The 17,176-nt window shown below is 34.2% G+C and overlaps 1 long non-coding RNA gene across 1 annotated transcript in view; it reads left to right on the top strand.

Annotated features, from left to right (window-relative positions):
* LOC119868841 overlaps nt 1–8,150 on the top strand; it is a 42,358-nt gene extending 34,208 nt beyond the window's left edge. The window contains exon 4 of the long non-coding RNA XR_005373905.1: nt 7,219–8,150. This is a non-coding gene — a long non-coding RNA (uncharacterized LOC119868841). The remainder of the gene's footprint in view (nt 1–7,218) is intronic.
* Nucleotides 8,151–17,176: the final 9,026 nt, after the last annotated feature.

The raw sequence follows: 17,176 nt of genomic DNA, 5'->3' as shown, positions 1-17,176 counted from the left end.
ATCCCTTGTTTTGCTTTAAACAACTTAATTTACTGTCTTTTATGTTTCCCTATTCTTTCATACCAATCCCCTCCCCTAAAGAGTAATTTGATACATGACATCTCCTTTATTTCCTCTTCAGTTTATTCCATTTGGTCACTCATTCTCATGATCCACAAAAATAATTCTCAGATTCATCAAAACCTCAATCTTGGCAAATGTGATACTCATTTACCTTCCTTAACATTGCCTGAACTTTCAATAGCATTTAGCTTGGTGCATCATTCTTCTCTAACTGAAACCTTTTTTTTTTTCTTTTTTCTTCATATCCTAAGTTTCTGTGAAAACTTATTTTTTCCCTGTCTTTTCTTAGGGTCTTTCTTCTGCTATACCTAGAAAGTGAAAACTACAAAAAGTTCGGTGTTAGATGTTCTAGCCAATCTTACCTTAGACAATCAGAAAAGTCTCATAAATCTGTTGCCATATGTATCTTGATAAGTCTCAAGCCTCATCTTCATCTGATCTAGCCCTGGGCCCCAAACACATATGAAACTGTCTGTTTAGCATCTTCATTTGGAAGCCTAACTGGCATATCAAATATAATTCAGACAAAATGTACCTCTCAGTTCCTGCTATAATCTGTTCCTTCTCTAGTGCCATAAATGATGAAACCATCCATTTAGTTCATTGAAATTTTCAACAAGAAAATACAGAAGATACGATTCATTTAACTCTTTTCCCCATATTTTAAGCTTACTATAAGCAATTTCTTTTGGTTCAGCCTCAAAAATATTTTTCTAACTTTAATTACATTTTACTATCTTCATTTTACAACTAATTTTCAGCCACTATCATCTCTTGAATGGAATATATGTATATATATATGTATATATGTATATATATGTATTTAGTATATTACTAAGCAGACTGTACATTTTATTTTTGGCACAGCAGTTACTGGAATCTTTCATTTATATAATAAACATGATCATAGTAATATCTTGCTTATTATCCTTTGATGGTTTTCATTTCAAGCAAAAACAAATCCAAACTCCTACCATGGCCTATAAGATGCTTTACAAACTCACTTGTTCCCCAGTCACTGGCCTTTTCTCCAGTCACTTTTCCCCTGTCTCATAAGGACCTGATGTAGTATCCTGACTTTTTATTTATTTTCTTGTTTTTGTTTGTTTTGTTTTGTTCTATTAATATCTGTAAGATTTGAATATGTTTTTTCAGAGCTTATTATTTCTTTCCATACTATTTTGTTTGTTTGTTTCAAGAGAAGAATTTAGTGATTCACCACTTACATACAACACAGTTCTCATCCCAACAAGTGCCTTCCTAAATACTTATGACCCATTTAGCCCATTACCCCACCAATCTCCCCTCCAGCAAGCCTGTTTGTTCTCTATAGTTAAGAGTCCCTTATGGTTTGCCTCTTTTTATTTTTATCTTATTTTGTTTTCCTTCCCTTTCCCCTATGTTCATCTGTTTTGTTTTTTAAATTCCATGCATGAGTGAAATCATATGGTACTTGTCTTTCTCTGACTGACTTATTTCTCTAGCACATAATAATAATACTCTCTAGCACCATCCACGTCAGAGTTTTTTTTGATGGCTGAGTAATATTCTATTATTTATATGTATCACCTCTTCTTTAGCCATTCATCAGTTGATGGGAAATTTTTTTTTAAGATTTATTTATTTGAGAGAGAGAGAGTTCAAGTCACAGAGAGGAGAAAGGTAAGAGAGAGAGAGAGAGAGGGAGAGAAGCAGACTCCCTGCTGAGTGCATGGGGCTCGATCTCATGATCCATGAGATCATGACCTGAGACAAAACCAAGAGTCGGACATGTAACCAACTGAGCCACCCAGGTGCTCCCCTTCCTTTAAAAAAAAAAAAAATTTACTTACTTATTTGAGAGACAGAGAAGTCAGTCGATGGACATTTGGGCATTTTCCCATAACTTGGCTATTGTGGATAATGCTGCCAGAAATACTGATGTGCATGTGCCCCTTCGAATTAGTATTTTTGTATCCTTTGGATAAATATCTAATAGTGCAAGTTATTATTTATAATTATAATAATTGTAACAATAATTATAATAATAATTATAATTATTTATAGTTTATTTATAATTATTTATAATTATTATACTGTTATTATGAATAAGAGTATGAATAGGTGTCATTATGAATATAGAATAACCCCTCTACTGTTTTCCAGACCAGCTGCACCAGTTTTCATTCCCACCAACAGTGCAAGAGGGTTGCCCTTTCTCACATTCTCACCAACTGTTGTTTTCTGAATTGTTCATTTTAGCCATTCTGACAGGTGTGAGGTGGTGTCTCATTATGGTTTTGATTTATATTTCCCTGATTATGAGTGGTGTTGAGCATTTTTTTCATGTGTCTGTTTGGCCATTTGTGTCTTCTCTGGAGTAATGTATCTTCATGTCTTCTGCCCATTTCTTAATTGGATTATTTATTTCTTCTGATTGTTATATAGCTTTCTTCTTAGTATTCACATGATAGTTCTACTATCATACCTTCAGAGATTCCATTCCTCCCAGCCTAAAATATTCTCTATCCTATTATTATCCTAGTTTTTAAAACCATCATAGTACATCACCATCATTGTCACATCTGAGTCTTTTTCATGTTTATATATTTCCATGCTTTTTCTCTCTCCTTTTCATTAATATATAAGCAGTCTCTCTGAGTGCAGCCTATCTGATCTTGTAAACTACCAAATCCTCAGGGCCTAAAAGATATCTGCCACAATTTAGTGTTCAGTAATACATTTAATGCATTCTGACATGCACCAGTGGTAAAATGCTGAACAAGAAAATGGCAGTACCAACCATTAAGGAGTTTACAACCTGGCAGATGAAAAAGATGATTAAATATACAGTTCAATTAAGGGTTTTAAATTTATGCTAAAGAAATATTAGTTGTAATAGTAGACCATATAGGGATACAATGTAAATCATATGTTCAAGAATGTTTTATCCAAATGAAATTGTGGTGGAGGGCAGTTTCTTACAAGATTGGTTCATATAGAGAACATAGCATAAGTTCAAAAAATCCACAAGGCAGAAAGGGTGGAAAATTTCTACAAGACAGTAAAGTTTCCTCTGGGTGCACCATAGCATGATGTGCTAGAAGCTGAAGCTATTTAAGCAAGGGTGTGTCCAACTAAGTTTAAAATGAATTATAAGTAGAAATAACTTCAAGCATGAGTGCATCATAATGACATTTATATTGTATGCTAATTATTTTGATTGACAATTGAAAATTTATTTTGAATGAAGCAGGTTATGAAAGAAAGAGAGAGTTAAGGGACTGGTAGTGGATGGATGAGACAATGACTCTCATTAACATGAACTCTACTTTTGTTTTTCTTTAAGACAAAAAAGCATGTTATTATATGTATAGTTCTACTTGTTCTTCTTTAGATTGTGAGATTACAGAATTTTTAAGGTAATTATATGTTTATTTGTGCCAATATTTTAAGTTACCACATAATGAATGGTTATATTTTATTAATATTATTATTATTATTATTATTATTATTATTATTATGGTAAGAATAATTAACAGGTCTACCCTTTTAACAGAGTAAACTGATGCTTGCAATTATAAAAGAAAGAACAAAAAGATAAGAACAGTTAAGAATAACACAATGTAGGAATGCACAGAATATAAAGGTCATTCTAAATGTTTCTGAATAAAAGTCCTGGAAATAATAATATTGGCATTTTAATTTTCTAATTCAATATTTCCAAATATGTGTGTGTGAAATTATCTAAATTTGTTTATTGAAAGATCCTTCATAATCCTTTATTCCTAAGCATATATTATTTATGTACACATGTTGAGGATATTTATATTTAAGAAATTCCTTGGGGGAATGCCGGGGTGGCTCAGCGATTGAGCGTCTGCGTTGGGCCCAGGGAATGATCCAGGGTTCCAGGATCTAGTCCCACATCAGGCTTCCTGCATGGAGCCTGCTTCTTCCTCTGCCTGTGTCTCTGCCTCTCTATGTGTGTCTCTCATGAATAAAGAAAGAAATAGGGATCCCTGGGTGGCGCAGCGGTTTGGCGCCTGCCTTTGGCCCAGGGTGCGATCCTGGAGACCCGGGATCGAATCCCACATCAGGCTCCCGGGGCATGGAGCCTGCTTCTCCCTCTGCCTGTTTCTCTGCCTCTCTCTCTCTCTGTGACTATCATAAAAAAATAAAAATTAAAAAAAAAAAAAAAAGAAAGAAAGAAAAATCTTTAAAAGAAATTCCTTGGGCATGTATTCAACAAAAATTTGAAATAATTGTACAAAAGCACATTCCAAAATAGTGTATCCCAGCCTTTTCTAAAAAGTAGACCTAGAGGATATTACTAACACATCCATGTAAATTCTTTAGATGGCAAATTATGGGTCTAGATCTTATCAATGAATACCTTACCTTTAAACTAAGCAATCAGTATACAAATCTATTACTAAAGAAAGAAAAGTTGGGATCCTTGGGTGGCGCAGCAGTTTGGCGCCTGCCTTTGGCCCAGGGGCGATCCTGGAGACCCAGGATCGAGTACCATGTCGGGCTCCCAGTGCATGGAGCCTGCTTCTCCCTCGGCCTGTGTCTCGCCTCTCTCTCTCTCTCTCTGTGTGTGTGTGTGTGTGTGTGTGTGTGTGTGTGTGACTATCATAAATAAATAAAAATTAAAAAAAAATAAAAATAAAGAAAGAAAAGTTTAGGCAACTGTCTTTATTCTAAACTAAAAGGACTAATAGGGCAGCCCGGGTTGCTCAGCGGTTTAGCGCGGCCTTCAGCCCAGAGCCTAACCCTGGAGTCCTGGGATCGAGTCCCACGTCGGGCTCCCTGCATGGAGCCTGCTTCTCCCTCTGCCTGTGTCTCTGCCTCTTTCTCTCTCTGTGTGTGTCTTTCATGAATAAGTAAATAAAATCTTAAAAAAATAAAATAACAGAATAAAGTAAAATAAAATAAAATAAAATAAAATAAAATAAATAATAAAAGGACTCCGAGTAAATAAAGAACGAAGGAAATAACCATAACAAACTGAGGACATATTACATATAAGGTCAGTTTTGTAGTTAGTCTCAAGTAGTAATTTGTTTTTTATTTTTTGTTTTTTTTTTAATAGTTTATCTATTTATTTTTGAGAGACAGAGAGAGGCAGAGACACAGGCAGAGGGAGAAGTAGGATATGGGAAAATGTCAACTTCTGTTGTGTAATGCTCATGTATGTATGTTTGTATTAACTAAGATAAATGTCTATTCAAGTCTTGTGCCCACTTTTAAATTGGACTATTTACTTTTTTTGATAATTGAGTTGCATGAGCTCTATAAATTTGGGGTATTAAATCCATAAGTGTGTATGGTTTCTAAATAATCTTCCCAATTCTATAGATTTGCCTTCTCAATGTATTGATTGTTTCCTTTGCTGTGCAGGAGCTTTCTATTCGATATGGTTGTTGACTATGCTCTCTGTGTCTTATCCAAGAAATCACTACCAAGTCTGCGGCAGCTTTAAAACCTCCAGTTTTTTTGATAAAGTAGTTACATGCTTCCTGATCAGACTGCCATAAGCCATGCTTTTGCAATCTTTTAAAGATATTTTCAATTACTTCTAATCAGTTAGATAAGCCTTGTGAATAATTTGATAATGCTGCATTTCTGACTTATTCAATTGTTCTCCAGGTGACTTTAATGAAATATATAAGACAAAAAATAGACTGCATTTAATTTTCTGAAATGTTATTTCTTAGAATCCAACATTATAAAAAACAAGAATCCAACATTATCTTCTAGGCTTTAAGAATTCTATGATATGATAATAAAAATAATTCTGTTAATAATTCCAGGTAAAGTATGTAGGAAATGAGAACAGAATAAACAAGAAACCTAGAGTCACTATGTTATAGAGAGAGGGAGATATGAGTAGTTGATTATTATTTGAGGTAATAGTAAAAATATATACATCAAGAATGTGTGTATGTGTACATCAAAGTGAGGAAACTATACCCTGTGTTTTGCTGATCTAAATATTTATTTAAATTATATCTGTTTAAATCAGTAAGTCAGTTTATAGTACACTAAGAGAGACCTAGTTGGCTACTCTCATTTCAATGGGAAATCAAACAGTATGAAATTGCCTCCCATCTGTAGAAGATGGAACTTATATTGCGACATCAAGGGTACCAAATTTTAAAGAACTCACCTACATGACTTGTGTTTGATCATTTACACATATTTTCCAAAACTCAGAACCTTTCCATCACTGTGATGGCTTGAGTGAAATTACCTATCAGTTATTTGTGATGTATTCCGAATGAAATATGTTATTGGACACTTTGCCTATAATTCTCATATATTCCACCATAATCCTGAAAGGGGCATTATGATTTTAATTCAAGGTGTAAAGAAAGAGATTAAGATTTAAAAATCTGTATTTTATACAGGTTATCACAGCATGTAATTATAGGTGTTATATATATATATAATGATATTTCTGTTATTGTATAAATGCTGATTATAGTAACACATTGTCAAAATTTAAGTCAACTTTTTTACTAATGTGTTGTCTTTGAAATACAGCCTCTGAAACCACATTTATATAAAAAAGTTATTTTTAAAAAAATATATCTGTAGTCGATTTGTGTTTAGCAGTGAATTCTGTGCTGTGCTAGTTCTGTTCTAAATGAGTAAAGAGAACTGTTTTGATTATTTTTCATTTTGTGGAAATAATGGGAAAAAAATGGATATACTTTTTAACACTCCCCCATCAGAAAAAAAGCTTTTTTTTTTAAGAATACTGCTGAATTACAATTTTTTTGAATTACAATTTTGAATTGAAGAATTTATGTTTTTACTCTTATTTGCAAGTTGGGTAAAATATATTCTTCTTCATAATACATTTATCTTCTAAAAAACAACAGATATAAACCCCCCAGCCCAATGCAAATGGTTATCTGTGATACATCAGGAGTTGTAGGTCAAACTTCCTAAAAGAAGAGTTCGATTTCTTTACTCTTCCAGGGACCATGCACTCTAATTTTTAGTTAACATATTTCTATATGCAGTAGCTAAATTTTGTAGAGTGATGTCCAAGCTCTTCCCAATGATTTCTACTTGATAGGGCCATTCTGCTATCTTAGGCCAGTCTACCTCAGCCATCAAAAACTTGACTCTCTTCTTTTTCTTTGCATGACCCCCTTGCAGGTTAAATTCCTCAGGGAATTGCCTTGGCCAAATTCTTGATATTCTTACAGAGAATAGGTAAATATACTTCCTATCAGGAGATATTTACTGCGTATGACATACATCTCAAGTTTTATTAGAAATAATCACGTAAAATTGCTTTACTATATTTTAGTATCTATGAACATTTATCAAAAGGAGTTTTAATTAAATCCCAGAAAGAGTAGATGTATTTGTAGTTGGGAATTATTGCCAGGTAATTGTTTCCACTTGGCTGTATTATACAGACTGTGACTTTAAATTTTGTCTTGCAGGGATGCCTGGGTGGCTCAGTGGTTGAGGGTCTGCCTTTGGCTCAGGGCGTGACCCTGGAATCCTGGGATCAAGTCCCACATCAGGCTTCCTGCGTGGAGCCTGCTTCTCCTTCTGCCTATCTCTCTGCCTCTCTCTCTCTTCCTCTCTCTCTCTTTCATGAATAAATAAATAAAATATTTTTAAAAATCGTGTTGCAAATCTTTGAATTTTTCCTTCTTTGGAAGCAGGATGATTTAAGGTATTTCACTAGCTTCTGCCATTGTCTAAACAAATATGCAGTTTATGGAACAGAAAAGAAGAAATTTTTATTTTCTCATAACTTTCCCAGGAAGATAGATTCCAAAGTTTGCAAGGTATTTACATCCATTGCACTTTTGTTCTTCACATTTAAATAAGACATCTCCAGTTTTATTTCTACCTCATTGCTTTATTGATTGATTGATCTGGAATGAATAAAGTATATCTAGAGGATGTTGACAATGGAGGGAAGGTACTTTGATTTGCATCACCCAAGAGAAAGCTAAGGATTTCTGAATATTAAGATTAGCTTGTAAACTAGAGTTAATAAAATAAATAGTAATGACAATAATGTACTATGAAATGATTATTTGATATTGGCTATATCTTAATAAAGTAAATATACACTTTTATACTTAGCCATCACTTGCAAAATGTAATTTATCATATTGTGGTAATCATATTTATATCAAATTTGAAAATTTTAAATTTATTTTAAAGTATTTTGTATTTATTTGGTCACAAATCTTACAAATTCCTTAATTGTATTATATTAGGGGAATTATAAATATTTAACATTGTTTTTCTCAAGTAAGTAGAAATTCAGCCTAATTTGATTGGCTTTGATCCATGGTCTCACAATATTTCCCAGAATAAAGAAAAATATAGAAGTTTACAGGTGAAAAGATTGAGATGTATATGCAGAAGATGACCCTATTTTTTCCCCTTTTGTCCTTCCTCTTTGGTCAAACTTCCCATAGGAGAAGTTAAAAAAAGTCCTGATTAAGCATTTGTTCATGTTGAGAAACACAGAATAAACTCATTAAAAATAGTATTAGGTTATGATGTATAACTTTTAATAAAAAATCGAAAGTATTATTGATGGCTTTTATTTATATTTTTAAATTCTACCTTTTAAAAAAAATTTATTTATGATAGTCACAGAGAGAGAGAGAGAGAGAGGCAGAGACACAGGCAGAGGCAGAAGCAGGCTCCATGCACCGGGAGCCTGACGTGGGATTCGATCCCGGGTCTCCAGGATCGCGCCCTGGGCTGAAGGCGGCGCTAAACCGCTGAGCCACCCAGGGATCCCTATTGATGGCTTTTAATCAATTTTTCTATTCACTATTATTCTAGCAAAACTTTCTCCTTTGACAGTTCTTCTTCCTGAAAAACTTGTTCAAACTTTGGTTCCTTCTGTTTCTTAACATTATGTCAAATTCCAAATAAAACTTTTTAAAAGCAAGACAACTTTGTAAATTTTCTTTTGTGATTGAATGTTTACATTTAGAATGATAACCAAAGGCATTTTATGAATATGTGAATTAGTCATATAAAATTATAATTATGATTAATACCAAGACATCCAGTTCTCCAAATACTCATTTATGATTATGTAATTTCACATTTTATAGGAAGAGCTGGTAGTTTAACCTATAAGTTTAACCCAAAATATGTATTCTCCATTTGTTTTTATTACTTATATTTATTTAAAGAATTTATCACAGTGGAATAGACTGAATTTTGTAGGATAGGCTAAGTGGATTCAAAATTGCAGATGAGGGATTTAAGCTTTATGCCAGTAACATTTTCATTCATAGTACATAGGTAAATTAGAACAACAACCTAGATCACTAAATCTGAAGCATTTTGATCTTTTAAACATGACTCCACTTAGGGGCTCTGGGTGGCTCAGTCGGTTGAATGATTAATACCTGGTTTCTGCTCAGGTCATGATCTCATGGGTTGTAGGACTTATCCACGTGGGCTCTGAGCTCAGCATGGAATCTCCTGGAGATTCTCTAGCTCTACCCCTAACTCCCACTCATTCTCTTTCTCTCAAATAAATAAATAAATCTTTAAACATGGCTCTACTTAGATCAATAAAGACAGAGAGTATCTATGGTTTGGAGAGAAATGTTAAATTAAGAGCTAATTTTAATAAATTACCACAGAGACACTGTGGACAACTCATAAACATCACCTACAAAGTCTCCCTAGGTATTAAATTTCCAACACCCTATCCAGGTCTCATAAAATCTGCATTGAAGGAAGTATCTGGCAAGAAACAGTTTAGTGGTTTCATTTTTCTTTCTCAGACCATAGACCATTCCTGGGCTTATTCAAAAGATTATATTTGATGCAGAGTTCACAGAGAAACTTGTCCAAAAAATACTTGCTACCATATTTTTTTTTCTCTCTACCCTGACCACCCATTTGGCAAGCAAAACTAAACATGCATCAAGTGAACCATGCTTATACTTTTAAACAGTCACATTTTTTTTTTAATGGAAGAGACAGTCTATAAAAAAGAAAGCTAGAATGTAGTATCCATGAGAGCAGGGGTTCTTGAGTATTTTTTTTTTCTCCATTGCCCCCAGATTAAGCCTATTTCATTGAGTAAGTATTTGTCGGGTGAATTAATGAAGATGCTTTGCCTGCTCCACTCTCTATTTCTCTTTTCCATGACCACAGGGTAGATAACTGGGTATATAATACAATTTCTTCTAGGTCAAGTATGACTGATGAAGGACACAATGGTCTTGGCTTCTCTTGAAGAACAGTTTGCTTGCTTTGGGATGCCTGCCAATGATTTCTATGTAAATGAAAGCTAAAGGGTAGAATCCAGTTCCAGGGTATGTAATTTTCTGGTGCTATCACAAATTTCCACAAATGCAGTGACAAAAATGGCACAGATTTATTTTTTTTACACTTCTAGAGGCAGAAATCTAAAGGAAGCCTTAAGGAGCTAAAAGCAAAGTGTCATTGGGGTTGTGTTCCTTCTCGAGGTTCCAAGAGAGAATCTATTTCTGGCCACTTCTGCTCCCAGCGGCTCCTGGACACATTACTCTACTCATGTTTCAAGGTGTTTTAGGTGTGACCATTATTTTTTAATTTTGTCATCATCATTATTTTATCATTGCTATCATATTATTTTTGTCATTGTTAATGCTTAAATGATTTCACTGGATTGAGTTAATATTTTTGTATTTTGATTAATTCGCTCTTTTCCAAGTGGTGGTTAGAGTAGGCCGATTCTCTATAGTCACAGAAATTATTTTTTCTCTTCTGCAAAGATATTTGGGTATATGTTTTATGTTTGAGTCCACCATCTATTATGTATTCTTTACCAATTTCTTATTTTAATATTTATAATTCTTTTTTCCCTTAAATTCTTATAATATATATTACCTCATCATTACTGTTTTTTACTCTTACTCAATTATTTAATTATTCAATAATACTTTTTAAGGAATGCTTTTCTCTTTCTTCATATTTGCACAAATGACATAAGAACTCTGAATACAAACAAAAGATCATTCCATGAATCGATTTTCAAAGCTTGTTCTTTCCAAAATACATCTTTAAATATAAACTGATTAAAATTTCTAGTAGCCATTATTGTGAAAATAATTTAAGTCTAGAAGATACAATATGTCATAAAGGGTCATGGCTACTATATTTTTTAAGTATTCACAATTAGATATCTCTTCAATAGCAAATCATTTTGATTAAGGGCTCTTGATACTGAATAATAATGTAAAAAATAACTTTCAATGAGGATAAATACATGTTGCCATTTATAAATTATATTAAAATGTAACGGAAATTAGAAAACTAATAGGAAATGGCATCATTTTTAGATTTGTCTTCCTAATTTTAAAATTAACCTTTTGTACTAAGATCAGGTTTTTCTTTCCTGCAACAATATCATCAGCATAAAAGTTATAACTTGCTCAAGAATAAAAGGGTGACACTTCATGGAAATTACTTGTCATCATAGTGGTTATATTTTGGTAATTTAAAAAATATTTTGGTAATTTAGATCTAATATTTCAAATCCATCTTCAAGCTCAACTGCAATATTTATTTGCAATAACAACTGTTTACAGGGCAGAGGACAAGTGCATGTAAATTTGACAGTTTCAAAATGAGACAAGGAATTGCATGTTAAATCATTAAAATGCACATTCAGATGGAAAAAATCTTGAAATGTTTTGTCAAAATTCTTTGGTTTCATTGCAATTAACTTTGCAAGCTATAAAGCTGTAAATTTTCTAAAGGAATTGTTTACACATTTTTACATGATGAAAACTGAGTTTGTAAGGAAAATGAGTTAATGGTTAATGGACTATTCATGGTTAAATTTGTAAGATGAGATTTTACTGTTTTAACTAAAAAGGCTGTGAAAATCTCAGTTGATGATCTCCTGGTTATGCTATACTTTTGAATATTTATCTTTTTCAATAATTGATCATTTATCTTATTTTTTTTCTTTTAATAAATCAATATAAAATTTGGAAGGATATTTTTATGAGTCATTTCTTAGATTTATCTTACAGATTAAAAATAGGCAGTAAATGTAGAATTCTGGTTTTGAACAAGGGTTAACATTAAAGTTATTTATTAAGGTTAACATTTATTAAAAGTATACTTGAATAATGTATATGTGTGCAGATGTTTATAAGTGTACATAGGTATGAGTATTTTAAAATTATTTCTTCTGTTCACAATCAGTCCTAAAATTAGTCCTAAAATCTTTTGTTCTCTTCCAACTTTTTTATTCCTTTAGCAGTCACTTAAACATGTTCTAATTTTGTCTTCTTTAGTAAAGATCAAGATTACTTATTCCAGCATTTTCTGCTAATATTCAGTTTCTTCACTTAATTCATGTTTCTTTTATATGCTTTAGTAAAACATTTTGCTATTTTATGTATTCCTGCATTTTTCAATTTAAAGTTATCATGCATTAGTAACATGAAATTACAATGTCAGATGTCAGAGAAATTATACAAGCATAAACATTATAATTCTAGGTAAATTATGAATTTCATGGTGTGCAAAGTAGTGGACTTTTTTTTTAGATTTTTTTTTTAAAGATTTTATTTATTTATTCATGAGAGACAGAGAGAGAGAGAGAGAGAGGCAGAGACACAGATAGAGGAGAAGCAGGCTCCATGCAGGAGCCTGATATGGGACTTGATCCCAGGACTCCAGGATCACGCCCTAGACTGAAGGCAGGTGCTAAACCACTGAGCCACCCAAGGCCCCCCAAGTAGTTGACAATTACATTTGGTTGAACAATTAGAATTTTTTTTTCTTGTTTTTTTTCAATTAGAAAATTTAAGTCAAAGGATTATTGAGTTAGCTTTGAAGCTTAGTCATTTATTGATTTGCCATACTGCAACTATCAGGGCAATTGTGGGACCAGGGTAATGTGGATTTAAAGAACAGATACCAACAAGTTATCATATATAACATTATTACTCAAAAAAAATAACATTATTACTCAAGGGACTTGACATACATTTAAAATACCAGTATTCAGCATTGTGTGTTTCAAATTTTAAAAAACAGAAATGGAAAAGAAAGGCAGGTTCATAGTTTTATAACATTTTAAATATGATATTGGAAATTACTCTCTTCAAATTTTATGCATGAAACAATTTTATACATTAAACTGGGAAATGATATTTTCCTAGTTATGAAAAATAGAAATTCATTAATTCATTAATTCAATGAAATGCCATTCTATAAAATATCAACTTATATTTTTTGATTTCATTATAGTCAAATATGCACAAGAAGAAACAATGAGTTAAGTCCTCGGAATAAAGCTCTTTTGCTCAGTGATTAAACGTATAATTTCCCTCTGAAATATCTATTCACAAAAATCATGAATTACTATAATTACACTTTGAGACTACATACATATGCCTGTGAGAAAAATTAACTGAATTAACTAAACTGTGTCATAAATTTATATTCAGTTTCAGAAATACATTAAGATTTATAAAATGGATATTTGATCTAATTTTGGATTAGTTAACTTACAGCTACTACAGAAAGAAATCATCTATAATTTAGTGACTTCATGAGGAGTTTACAACAACTTTGACATAATTCCAACCTTTAAAATAACCAGGGGCATCCTGGGTGGCTCAGTTAGTTCAGCAGCCAGGTCTTGGTTTGGGCTCAGGTCATGATCTCATAAGTTGTGATCCAGCCCCATGTCCAGCTCTGTGCTCAGCTGGAAGTCTGCTCAAAGATTCTTGCCCTCTTCCCCAACCTTTTCTTTTTTTTCTCTCTCTCACATAAGTAAATAAATCTTTTTTTTAAATTTATTTTTTATTGGAGTTCAATTTACCAACATACAGAATAACCCCCAGTGCCCGACACCCACTCACCCCCACCCTCTGTCCTCCTCCCCTTCCACCACCCCTAGTTAACTGTTCGTTTCCCAGAGTTAGGAGTCTTTATGTTCTGTCTCCCTTTCTGATATTTCCCACACATTTCTTCTCCCTTCCCTTATATTTCCTTTCACTAATATTTATATTCCCCAAATGAATGAGAACATATAATGTTTGTCCTTCTCCGACTGACTTACTTCACTCAGCATAATACCCTCCAGTTCCATCCACGTTGAAGCAAATGGTGGGTACTTGTCATTTCTAATGGCTGAGGAATATTCCATTGCATACATAGACCACAGCTTCTTTATCCATTCATCTTTCGATGGACACCAAGGCTCATTCCACAGTGTTGCTGTTGTGGACATTGCTGCTAGAAACATCGGGGTGCAGGTGTCCCGGCGTTTCATTGCATCTGTATCTTTGGGGTAAATCCCCAGCAGAGCAATTGCTGGGTCCTAGGGCAGATCTATTTTTAACTCTTTGAGGAACCTCCACACAGTTTTCCAGAGTGGCTGCACCAGTTCACATTCCCACCAACAGTGTAAGAGGGTTCCCTTTTCTCCGCATCCTCTCCAACATTTGTGGTTTCCTGCCTTGTTAATTTGCCCCATTCTCACTGGTGTGAGGTGGTATCTCATTGTGGTTTTGATTTGTATTTCCCTGATGGCAAGTGATGCAGAGCATTTTCTCATATGCATGTTGGCCATGTCTATGTCTTCCTCTGTGAGATTTCTGTTCATGTCTTTTGCCCATTTCATGATTGGATTGTTTGTTTCTTTGGTGTTGAGTTTAATAAGTTCTTTATAGATCTTGGAAACTAGCCCTTTATCTGATATGTCATTTGCAAATATCTTCTCCCATTCTGTAGGTTGTCTTTGAGTTTTGTTGACTGTATCCTTTGCTGTGCAAAAGCTTCTTATCTTGATGAAGTCCCAATAGTTCATTTTTGCTTTTGTTTCTTTTGCCTTCGTGGATGTATCTTGCAAGAAGTTACTGTGGCCGAGTTCAAAAAGGGTGTTGCCTGTGTTTTCCTCTAGGATTTTGATGGAATCTTGTCTCACATTTAGATCTTTCATCCATTTTGAGTTTATCTTTGTGTATGGTGCAAGAGAGCGGTCTAGTTTCATTCTTCTGCATGTGGATGTCCAATTTTCCCAGCACCATTTATCAAAGAGACTGTCTTTCTTCCAATGGATAGTCTTTCCTCCTTTATTGAATATTAGTTGACCATAAAGTTCAGGGTCCACTTCTGGGTTCTCTATTCTGTACCATTGATCTATGTGTCTGTTTTTGTGCCAGTACCACACTGTCTTGATGACCACAGCTTTGTAGTACACCCTGAAATCTGGCATTGTGATGCCCCCAGATATGGTTTTCTTTTTTAAAATTCCCCTGGCTATTCGGGGTCCTTTCTGATTCCACACAAATCTTAAGATGATTTGTTCCAACTCTCTAAAGAAAGTCCATGGTATTTTGATAGGGATTGCATTAAACGTGTATATTGCCCTGGGTAACATTGACATTTTCACAATATTAATTCTGCCAATCCATGAGCATGGAATATTTTTCCATCTCTTTGCAGCTTCCTCAATTTCTTTCAGAAGTGTTCTATAGTTTTGAGGGTATAGATCCTTTACCTCTTTGGTTAGGTTTATTCCTAGGTATCTTATACTTTTGGGTGCAATTGTAAATGGGATTGACTCCTTAATTTCTCTTTCTTCAGTCTCATTGTTAGTGTATAGAAATGCCACTGATTTCTGGGCATTGATTTTGTATCCTGCCACGCTACCGAATTGCTGTATGAGTTCTAGCAATCTTGGGGTGGAGACTTTTGTGTTTTCTATGTAGAGTATCATGTCATCGGCGAAGAGGGAGAGTTTGACTTCTTCTTTGCCAATTTGAATGCCTTTAATGTCTTTTTGTTGTCTGATTGCTGAGGCTAGGATGGCTACCCTTGCTTTCTTTTGAGGACCATTCGAATGGTAAATGGTTCTCCAACCTTTTATTTTCAGGCTGTCGGTGTCCTTCTGTCTAAAATGAGTCTCTTGTAGACAGCAAATAGATGGGTCCTGCTTTTTTATCCAGTCTGAAACCCTGCGCCTTTTGATGGGATCATTAAGCCCGTTCACGTTCAGAGTTACTATTGACAGATATGAGTTTAGTGTCATCATGATATCTATTCAGTCCTTGTTTTTGTGGATTGTTCCACTGGACTTCTTCTTAAAAGGGGATTTTAAGAGTCCCCCTTAAAATTTCTTGCAGAGCTGGTTTGGAGGTCACATATTCTTTCAGTTCCTGCCTGTCTTGGAAGCTCTTTATCTCTCCTTCCATTTTGAATGACAGCCTTGCTGGATAAAGTATTCTTGGTTGCATGTTCTTCTCATTGAGGATCCTGAATATATCCTGCCAGCCCTTTCTGGCCTGCCAGGTCTCTGTGGAGAGGTCTGCTGTTACCCTAATACTCCTCCCCATAAAAGTCAGGGATTTCTTGTCTCTTGCTGCTTTAAGGATCTTCTCTTTATCTTTGGAATTTGCAAGCTTCACTATTAAATGTCGAGGTGTTGAACGGTTTTTATTGATTTTAGGGGGGGAATCTCTCTATTTCCTGGATCTGAATGCCTGTTTCCTTTCCCAGATTAGGAAAGTTTTCAGCTAGAATTTGTTCAAATACATATTCTGGCCCTCTGTCCCTTTCGGCGCCCTCGGGAACCCCAATTAAACGTAGGTTTTTCTTCCTCAGGCTGTCGTTTATTTCCCTTAATCTATCTTCATGGTCTTTTAATTGTTTGTCTCTTTTTTCCTCAGTTTCCCTCTTTGCCATCAACTTGTCTTCTATGTCACTCACTCGTTCTTCCACCTCGTTAACCCTCGTCGTTAGGGCTTCTAGTTTGGATTGCATCTCATTCAATTGATTTTTAATTTCTGCCTGATTAGCTCTAAATTCTGCAGTCATGAAGTCTCTTGAGTCCTTTATGCTTTTTTCTAGAGCCTCCAGTAGCCGTATAATAGTGCTTCTGAATTGGCTTTCTGACATTGAATTGTAATCCAGATTTTGTAATTGTATGGGAGAGAGGACTGTTTCTGATTCTTTCTTTTGAGGTGAGGTTTCCCTTCTAGTCATTTTGCTCAGTGCAGAGTGGCCAAAAGCGAGTTGTATTGGGAAAAAGAGAAAAAGAGAGGCGAGAAAGAAGGAAAGAAAAGAGAGAAAAAAGAAAAAAGGAAGAAAAAAAAAG

This window comes from Canis lupus, chromosome 19, assembly GCF_011100685.1.
Source record: "Canis lupus familiaris isolate Mischka breed German Shepherd chromosome 19, alternate assembly UU_Cfam_GSD_1.0, whole genome shotgun sequence".
In the NCBI taxonomy this organism is placed as follows: domain Eukaryota; kingdom Metazoa; phylum Chordata; class Mammalia; order Carnivora; family Canidae; genus Canis; species Canis lupus.
The sequence above is the reverse complement of the archived record's forward strand: the minus strand, read 5'-3'. Positions and strand labels throughout refer to the sequence as shown.